Below are 9,781 nucleotides of genomic sequence, written 5' to 3' on the forward strand. Positions count from 1 at the left end.
TTGCAAAATGTTTAATTGACAACTTATCATATCTCGTCAATTCAAAATTTTTCTGCAAAGTATGAAATTGTTCACTTCGTTCTAATTGAGCAATTAAACAATTTTCTGCCAATTTTATAATTGACAACTTAACGTATGTCGTCAACTCAGCATTTTCTGAAGAAACTGTTGTATTCATGCTGTTGTACTCACGGTACTCGTGCTGTTGTACTCACGGTACTCATGCTGTTGTACTCACGGTAATCATGCTGTTACTCACGGTACTCATGCTGTTGTACTCACGGTACCCATGCTGTTGTACTCATGGTACTCCTGCTGTTGTACTCACGGTACTCATGCTGTTGTACTTTCGGTACTCATGCTGTTGTATTCACGGTACTCATGCTGTTGTACTCACGGTACTCATGCTGTTGTACTAACGACACTCATGCTGTTGTACTCAGGGTACTCATGTGGTTGTACTCACGGTACTCATGCTGTTGTAACCACGGTACTCATGCTGTTGTACTCACGGTACCCATGCTGTTGTACTCACGGTACTCGTGCTGTTGTACTCACGGTACTCGTGCTGTTGTACTCACGGTACTCATGCTGTTGTACTCACGGTACTCATGCTGTTGTACTCACGGTACCCATGCTGTTGTACTCATGGTACTCATGCTGTTGTACTCACGGTACTCATGCTGTTGTACTTTCGGTACTCATGCTGTTGTATTCACGGTACTCATGCTGTTGTACTCACGGTACTCATGCTGTTGTACTAACGACACTCATGCTGTTGTACTCAGGGTACTCATGTGGTTGTACTCACGGTACTCATGCTGTTGTAACCACGGTACTCATGCTGTTGTACTCACGGTACTCATGCTGTTGTACTCACGGTACCCATGCTGTTGTACTCATGGTACTCATGCTGTTGTACTCAGTGTACTCATGCTGTTGTACTCACGGTACCCATGCTGTTGTACTCATGATATACTCATGCTGTTGTACTCATGGTACCCATGCTGTTGTACTCACGGTACCCATGATGTTGTACTCACGGTACTCATGTTGTTGTACTCACGGTACTCATGCTGTTGTACTCACGGTACTCATGCTGTTGTACTCAAGGTACTCATGCTGTTGTACTCGTCATACAAATTTGATATCCTTACAGCTTCGCGATGATAAGAGCGATTTATTTTTATCGTAATAACGATTATAACGATTTGATCAAAGCCTTTAGTTTGATTTCATAGCTATATGAGATACCGTCGAAGATTTGTTATGTAAGGCACCTGGAAAAGTGAGATATATTTATACATATTTGAAAAGGAAGATAATTGAAGGAGATCTGACTAAGCAAACGGAAAATTTCTCCAACACCTCTCATGCGTTAAATTTTACGATAAGCAGGATTAAACGATTCTTATGAAAGCTTAAGGTAACAATGTTGATATGTCCTGGTTAGTTTCAACGATTTGAGCCATTTTTGGTTAAGACTATATAGAGATTTGTATGGTGTCCGAACGTAACGTGGACACAAAACGGCTTTAACATTGTGTAGATTAACCTTTAGTGTGTATATCAGTATAGAGCTACATATGCATAACACTGCAGTAAGTGAAATTACGCTAGCCATGTTTCCAAATTCTGTTTTTTCTAAACATCATACAGTTGATACGGTTCAATTATGGAATATCGATACAACATCGAGATATTCAATTCCTCGTCAAAAATCAATATTCAATATTATCAATTAATCTGAGTTTACTGTTGCTTCTTTTAGATCGGGTTCGCGGGGAGGGTGTATGTTTGTGGGGAGGGGGTGAGTGTGGGGGGGTGCACATTACTGTATGGATGACTGTCATGTAAATAGACCAAATGGAACATTCATCGAAGAAAGCACTTGGTTCAAACCAGGACAATTTCAGGGGGGAAATATTTGTCTGTATCTCAGTACATGCAATAAATCTTTAATTACCACCAAAGACAACGATTGAAACCATGAAATTTGAAGGGACAAATAATTTAAACTTACTAAACCGGCAATAACTACCACGCCCCCAAAATAGTTGAAACCAAAAATATGTTGTAATTATTCGATTGACCGATCGTAGTGAACACACACAGACACCCAAAAATGTAAAATACCGCAGTTTTAAGAATATTCCGTTATACGTACAGAGCCGCCAGTCATGACGTTTTTTTGGTTTTTCGCAATATTTGCCATTTGATGGGCGTTCCTTTTGGTTTGGGCAGAGATAAGTTCACGGTGTCATCAACCTTTGATAATTTTTTTAACACCCCCTCCTATTGATTAAGTCAACGCGAATTTTTGGTTCGATGATAATCGTAACCTTTGTATAGTCAAGCAGGCGGATGAGTGTGTGTGTGACACATTGTTGTAAACACGATATCTCAAGAAGGGAAGTTTGGACCAATCTCATATTTCGTGTGTAGAAGTACCCACATTGAGTAAAAGAAGCTAATAAACAAGCTTCAACAAGTTGTAACCATTTTATTCCGAGTTTCGTGATAATAAAATTCATAACTTAATGACACAAGACCCCTTTCTTTCGAGTTGATCTGCAGAAAATAATCCACAATATACGATTATCTCTCATTTTGGTAAAACATTTTCGAACTGCCGAGTTGCTTAGGCTTCAATGTGCCATGCACTTACAACGGTAGGGTAAAACTGGGTTCGTTAACACAAAAACGTCATCAGTCATAATTCGCAAAATATACAACAATTAATGGAGTTTTGATACAAGTTTGCTGTTATTGCTGCTAGGTTTTTGGCAAAGATTTTCAGTCAACACCAGTTGCGAATGAAAGATAGATGCTCTTTCAACCGTAGATGATTGTTTATCGTGCCATAGTGTAATTGTACATCAAAATATTGGTTCGGGCATTTATATTGTAACAGCTATTTCTGGTTAACAAGCAGAAGTCTAGTGCAATGAAGTCATCGAAACCTCAATGCATTTTTGCATTCTGGTTTAATATTATTATTATTATTATTGCGAGGCGACAACTATGGTTTGAATATGAGGGCATGACAAGATCACCTTCTAAGTTTTTTTTCCGTGAAATTGTGACATTTTCACGATCGGGTGTAAAATTTGAGGGTAAGTAATTTTACTTGGTCTCACCGACAAACTTTATTCTAGTCACTTTATGATCGTCACCTTTTTTTATCTCTCTCTCCTCACGTCTTGTAACAGAAACTTTTGCCCTAAATCCTTGGAATTCAGGTGATACATTTAACAGAACATATGAAATATTCTATGCATACCTTAATATTAACTTATCAAAAAAGAAACCAACAGGGGGGGGGCCCTCCAATCTACACTTCACCAAGAGCCGTAAAATCTGAGGGTAAGTAATTTTACTTGGTCTCACCGACGAACTTTATTCTCATCACTTTATCATCGTCACGTTTGTTATCTCTCTCTCTCTCCTCACGTCTTGTAACAGAAACTTTCACCGCTCTAAACCCTTGGAATTCAGGTCATTTATTTAACAGAACTTATGAAATATTCTATACATACTCAAACTGTCCCTTATCAACAAAGAAACCAGCAGAGGGACCTCCAAACTACACTTCCCCTAGCACCCCACCCCCCCCCCACACCCTCACCCACCCCCACTCGAAAAGATAGAAAAGCAAAATATGGAACAGCTTACATTGTTTGAAAAGATAAATGGGAAGCAATAAGGCAAATACTCAATCAGGAGAAGAAAGGTTACTTAAACCAGGACGCATCAACGACCGAAACTTGTTCTTGATTGTTGGTGCGCAAATATTTTAAAACTCACCGTCGACCCGAACACAATTGTGACTGGTTTACAGGGGATGGAACGAAATGGTATGGATATTAAAACATGAAAAATATCAGATTCTCAGAATATGACGATTTTTGCACTAAAGGCCTTTTTTTTTACTAGATGTTCAAGATTTCTCTTTACCGTCCTTGTCTGTATTTACAGAAGGTCACGTGTTGATTGACATATATCAATATACACTGTAGGTGAAGTTAACGGTCGATCCATTTCTTTGAAGGTGTCGTCGCATTCACCGTATGTGTCAGCTAAGTCGTTTGGGGTTTGCAAACAGTTCTCGTAAACGCCCAGCCAACACAATGGCGCCCTGGCGCGTTATCTGACAGCTGGTCATGAAGTAAGTTTATACTTGTCCTCGTGGGTTCGGCAAGACGAATATTTACAAATCGCACGAACACGGTATATTGTCAGTCATGCGCGAGATAGCTTAAAATCTTGCCTTTTTCAATTGTGTACTCAACTGTGACAACGGAGTATATACCTTATCTTACCTTATGTACTTTTGAAACCCACACGAGTAATACTGTTTTGAAATAACTCTCTTTAGGTTCACATGCACTCCAATGTAAACGAAGTCCAGTTCTCGCAACAAAAAAAGTCGAAATGCGTGCCATTATAAGTGTATGCAACTATAGGCCTACATGATATAACCCTTTTTACGCAAAGGTGATAGACAGGCCACTTATTGGATCCACGCTACCACACCCAAACCCCATTTGTCATACATACGTTGTCAACGTCTGCATAGGTATTATCACTTATTCTAGTTACATGGTACCTCCGTCCCAGCCCCCCCCCCCCACACCTCTCCTTGAAGGTGAACTATTTGTAAACTATTGATGTTGATTTTTCAACTCGATTGCTCTGAACTTATGCCTCCTCTTTCCTCTCAACTTACAGTCCTGGAGTCGCATTGCTTGGGGGATTTCGACCCAGCGTATACATAGTAGGGATTATCTGACAAATATTACAGGTACCGCACCACAATTAGAGTAGTGTTCATCCGCTCGAAAGGTTAACCATTGTCAGAGAAAAGAGGTAAAAGTACCTAAGGTAATGCTTGTTTAAGCATGTTATCAGTTATGGTCATCGTTTGTATTGCCTTTATATAAAAGAGCATAATTTAAAGTACAGATGGTGTGAAAAGAGGGAGGATCGAAGGTGATATAAACCGTTTTAGAAATCTTTGGTTAAATCTTGATAATACTCCGAGCGAGCAGATGGAAGGGTGGGGGTTCAGTATGCTAAACTTGCTCATCTTCTAACTCAAAATCTAAACGGTCATGATATAGAAGTTTGCAAGTGTCATGATAGGCCAAGATCTCAGCTATCATTATAGTGGGTAGGATATACCAGTTGAAAACTTCTATCTATGCTTTGGCAGGTCTTGAATGTGACGAGTTTAGTGTGTAAGTCAATGGAACAATTAATTGTGGTGCGAGACCTACATTGCATTGTTGGAAAGCAACATCTAGGGTTGGACCCCGTAAGGCTTTGATCCCACGGTATGCTATATTATCTCAGCTCTATATAGCTCCTTCGCATATAACAAGGAAGTTCTTATATTTGAAATACGGTAGTGTTATAGCTGATATGTTTTTTTTTTCTGTTTTTTTTTATGTAATTAACACTGATTACAACGTAAAGGAATTTTTACTTTTATTGCTGAGTAATAATTTACAAAAACAAACATTAGGATGTATTATTCAATTGCAATACCCTGTATACATTTATTTTTATCGAAACAAATATGGCAATGCGATTTACCATCAAACGAAATTCACTATATACAGATGTGACTTTACCGGCAGAATTAACTTGTTCCTTATAGCCTTAGCGAATATTAGGCTGACTTTGAGAACTGTGTTTTACAACAAAACTCCTTATTCAGACGGGCTTTCTGATCAATAGAGTGTGATTGATTGATTGAAGTTACAGAACTGTACTTTTTTAAGGGTCATATGGTTGTATTGTCACGTGGCCAAACCTCAACAGCGTTCAACTCTTAATGGGTTATTGTGATAAGACACTACACAGGTATCATCGAGTCCGTCTAATAACGTTTTTTTGTCTTCAAACAATAACGCCTATCAATTCTTTTGTAGTGTAGTCGCCGGGGCATGTTAGAAGCCAGCTATACCTGAACTATTCAGCTGCTAAGTGAAGAGACACGATCGTTGTTTTACGCTATAACGTATACATAATAAAACCAGGCAGCTGAAAAGCGCACCTTTCATGCTTTAACCTATAGACGTGTGATAACATCTTTAACACAGTACAGGTAGCTTAGTTTACGAAACACTAACTTTACCCGTCCTTATATATACTTGATATCACACTTATCGAAGGCCAGACTGAACATTCCCCTCCCCACCCCCCTCCCCTTAGCAAAAAGAAATTATGTATACCACGCCGTGATACCCACGCTGCCCCTATCCCATGTATGAATCTTCATCGCGGGTAAACTGTGTGCTTATGTCAGTTCTTAACAATTATTTACGTATAGTTGATGAAATTGAAATGATATAAAGTGCCCCCCTCCCTTCCCCTCTGCAAGGCAAATGGATCGTGATAGTTGAACTCACTAAATGGAATTGAATTGCCTTCTCTTCTGTTGTCTGTAAAGGAGGAGATTTTCGTTAGGCTATTGGAATGGGTACATCCTGTGACGTCTCGCACTCACCCGAGTATTAGTATAGAATGCCTTTAACCGCATCGGGTCTGGGACATAAATTGATATTGGCCCAGGGATCCAACCGGGCGGCGCTGTGGACTTCAACCAAAAGGGACATTCGCCACCTAGGACGAATCTACCACCTTACGTGATCACGAGGAAATCGATTCCTTTGGCACATTAACCCAGCAGCGTATTATATAGGCGCATCGGCGCATCGGCGGACCCAATCCACTGGCCTTAAAAAATATCGCGGTGTATACATAACATCGTCAGAACATCGGGTATAGGCTTTTAGCAAGGAACGGGCTTTTATTCCAAATTTAGAATGACATAGCAGTTTTCTGCATTATTCGTTACATATATCGTAACAATAAATGTATGGTGTCTTGCATTTGACCCCAGAGATCTTTTGTAAGAGGTGTCAAGATACGACTATATTGTACTCTATTTACTATCAATTGGTGTTTCAGTGTACATATAGAGTATTGCATGAATATCGTGACGAAAAGCAATTCAACTTACACGGTTTGCTTATTTTCAATGTAAATAAAAAGAAATGCGCTTTTCATTGAGACTCGTAGTATTCCTGTTTGTTACTATTTTCGTATCTTGTGCTATATACTTATAACGTGATTCCCGAAGCTGAAGGAAACCCACTTTCAACCCACTCTCTTACATATAACCGTTTACCCACTCTACTACATAAGTATAGGCAGTTCAATAGTATTTGATATTTGTGGTTTCGAACCTCTGGACATACAAGCAGTGTCCATCGCCTTGTTGGTTAGGGTGTCTTTGTATGTATGTATGTCCAGAAGGTCGAAACCACAAATATCTTCATAGTAGGCTTTTTCCACCTGTATCGGACGATGCTAGTTCTCTTTTTGGTGACATATTTGCCTTGCTCTAGAGATCATTCATGCTACTAACCAACTAGAAATCATTTGTGAATCCTAAGACCGGATCTCGAAAGAGATACTTTAAGCCAGGGTTGTCCAACCTACGGCCCGCGGGCCACAGTCCGGCCCGCCGCAGGGTTGCGTCCGGCCCGCCAGAGATGCTGTACGGTGCGAAATTTTAGTGAGCAGATTTATTGATAACAATTTGAAGCTATATAATCAATCATTCGAAACTTCTGGGTAAAAAAAAATGCATACAGGTCAGTTTGTGTGACACTCTCAGCGGACGGGGGCGGCTAGACTTTATTCATCTGTTTTATCAGGAAGGAAAATAAATCAGTGCGCTACGCGCGCAATGTTCATATTTTGTTGCCTTGGGCTTCGGGCAAAAAATCGAAAAATCGAGCGTAGGGTTCATGCAGCCCCCTCCTTCATCATAATCATTCCATGTGGCCCTCCTCTGCAAAAGGTTGGACAACCCTGCTTTAAACAGACCGTTTTAAATGAAAATGGAAATATACGACCAAGGCAAATCCTGTTTGATACCGAACCTATTACTTGTTCACAGTGGGTTAAACAAGACTTCGGTCGAACTGAAGAGATATAGAGGGGGAGAAAGCGGGGGGGGGGGAGGGGGTGTAGGGTGGGGATGCAGGGTGGAGATGGACACAACCCGTCTTGTATATTACTACAGTTCATTTTATATATTTAATTTCAGGCTGCCAACCTATGGTTCCTTTTTTCTCTGAATTATCTAGAATGATGAACTGACTACTGTGTTGATGCATGTCTGTTTTGTTTTTATTGTGAATTCATTTTGGGACATTTATGACGCTGTTATTTTACTAAAACCAGCAAACCTTTTAGAATCAGTCATATGAACCGACTAATGCCTGGTTCACTATATATATATGACAAGAAATTGTTTCCTCTATAAAAAGGTGATACATGCATGTAGTTTATATTGTTTTTTAATTAAAACAAATATGTAGAGAAAGAATTGTTTTTAAATTCTTGTTCTCTTACAGAACGTATTTGAATCTTTCTTATAAACTAAGTTATATTTTTTAATTTTAATTTTTTTTAAATTATTAACTTCTTATATTTACATTTGAACCCTACTTTTGAACCCTACATTTTGAGCCCTAATATTCTTCATTTTCGTTTTTACTCTATACTAAAGGTACTAAGAAATCGTTTTTTATTAGTGGTTGGTGGCTGATATGCAAATATCGACGTATTATTTTCTCCGAGTCAAATATAAGCTATGTGAAGGCCTAAGTCCACCTCCCCGCCCCGCCCCCTCCCCCCGCCCCCCCCCCATTTTTTGATGAATTAAAACCAAACTTACAATTTGAGTTTAAATGTAGTTCATCATGATAATAATTCTTTTTCTTTTAATAAAGATCGAAACTTGTTTTGTTTTTTATCAACTAGGGTAAAAGAACAGATTGGTGTCATACCAGGTGAAACACCACGATAACATTTACAAGTGAACCCACTCATTCCATTTTCATATCTGTTTACTTTGCGTATATACGGTAAACCTATTGTCTGCGTAATAGCAATGTTGTTCCTGCGCTTTAGCTTACCGCTGTGCTCTTCATTATTCCTTAATGTATTTGATCTTCTTTCTTTATACCGAGCTAATTTAGTAAATGAATTGACATTATAAACATAAACTATATATGTGCGTGCTACAATCGTTTTCTTTCTAGTAACGGTGGGAAATCTTTTCGGTTTAACTGCCATTGTAAATTTCTAACCGGTCTTATTGTTGCTGTCTTTAGAAAAGATTTAACTTTGGTAAAATAAATTAATTATTACCATGCACCCTCCGGCTATAATAGCTACACCTGACAAAGTACCGAACACGTTACCACGGTAACATCAGAAATCACATGTATATGTCGCCTAGGGGTACTCTTAATGCCAACAAAGCATTTTAGAGTGATGGCTCTGCCATACGCCTTTTGAAGATGTGCATTGGCACTTTGAACTGTAGCGAAACATACAATAGGTGGTAAAGGCGCTTAGGCTACTCCCAATTGTACAATAGACTATAGCACCGAATATAGAAGTAATAAATACATTGATTATCAATGGGATATGCATAACGACCCTAGGGTCAACACACGACTGTCACATTGTAAAACTTGAAATGTAGGCTACCCTGGAGAGTAAACAGTAGCGTGGGAATAGCACGATAGGCTACCATCTGAGAATCATAAACGACCTTCATAGTAACATTCTAAGAAACCTTCGCTAGTTGTATACAAGTCATACACACAGTTTTAAGCCACTGGGAGGGAGGCAGTGATGGTAATGATGCTTAAAGGGACATATTATTTGCTGATAACACGGCGATGATACA

At 39.2% G+C, this 9,781-nt stretch overlaps 1 long non-coding RNA gene across 1 annotated transcript; it reads left to right on the forward strand.

The window, feature by feature from the left end:
* Positions 1-4,048: 4,048 nt before the first annotated feature.
* LOC139967129 (uncharacterized) lies at positions 4,049-8,003 on the forward strand. Its single transcript, XR_011792902.1, has 3 exons — positions 4,049-4,168; positions 4,732-4,869; positions 6,458-8,003. It is a non-coding gene; the product is annotated as an uncharacterized lncRNA (long non-coding RNA).
* Positions 8,004-9,781: the final 1,778 nt, after the last annotated feature.

The sequence above is a fragment of the Apostichopus japonicus genome, chromosome 4, assembly GCF_037975245.1.
Source record: "Apostichopus japonicus isolate 1M-3 chromosome 4, ASM3797524v1, whole genome shotgun sequence".
NCBI classification, from domain to species: Eukaryota; Metazoa; Echinodermata; class Holothuroidea; order Aspidochirotida; family Stichopodidae; genus Apostichopus; species Apostichopus japonicus.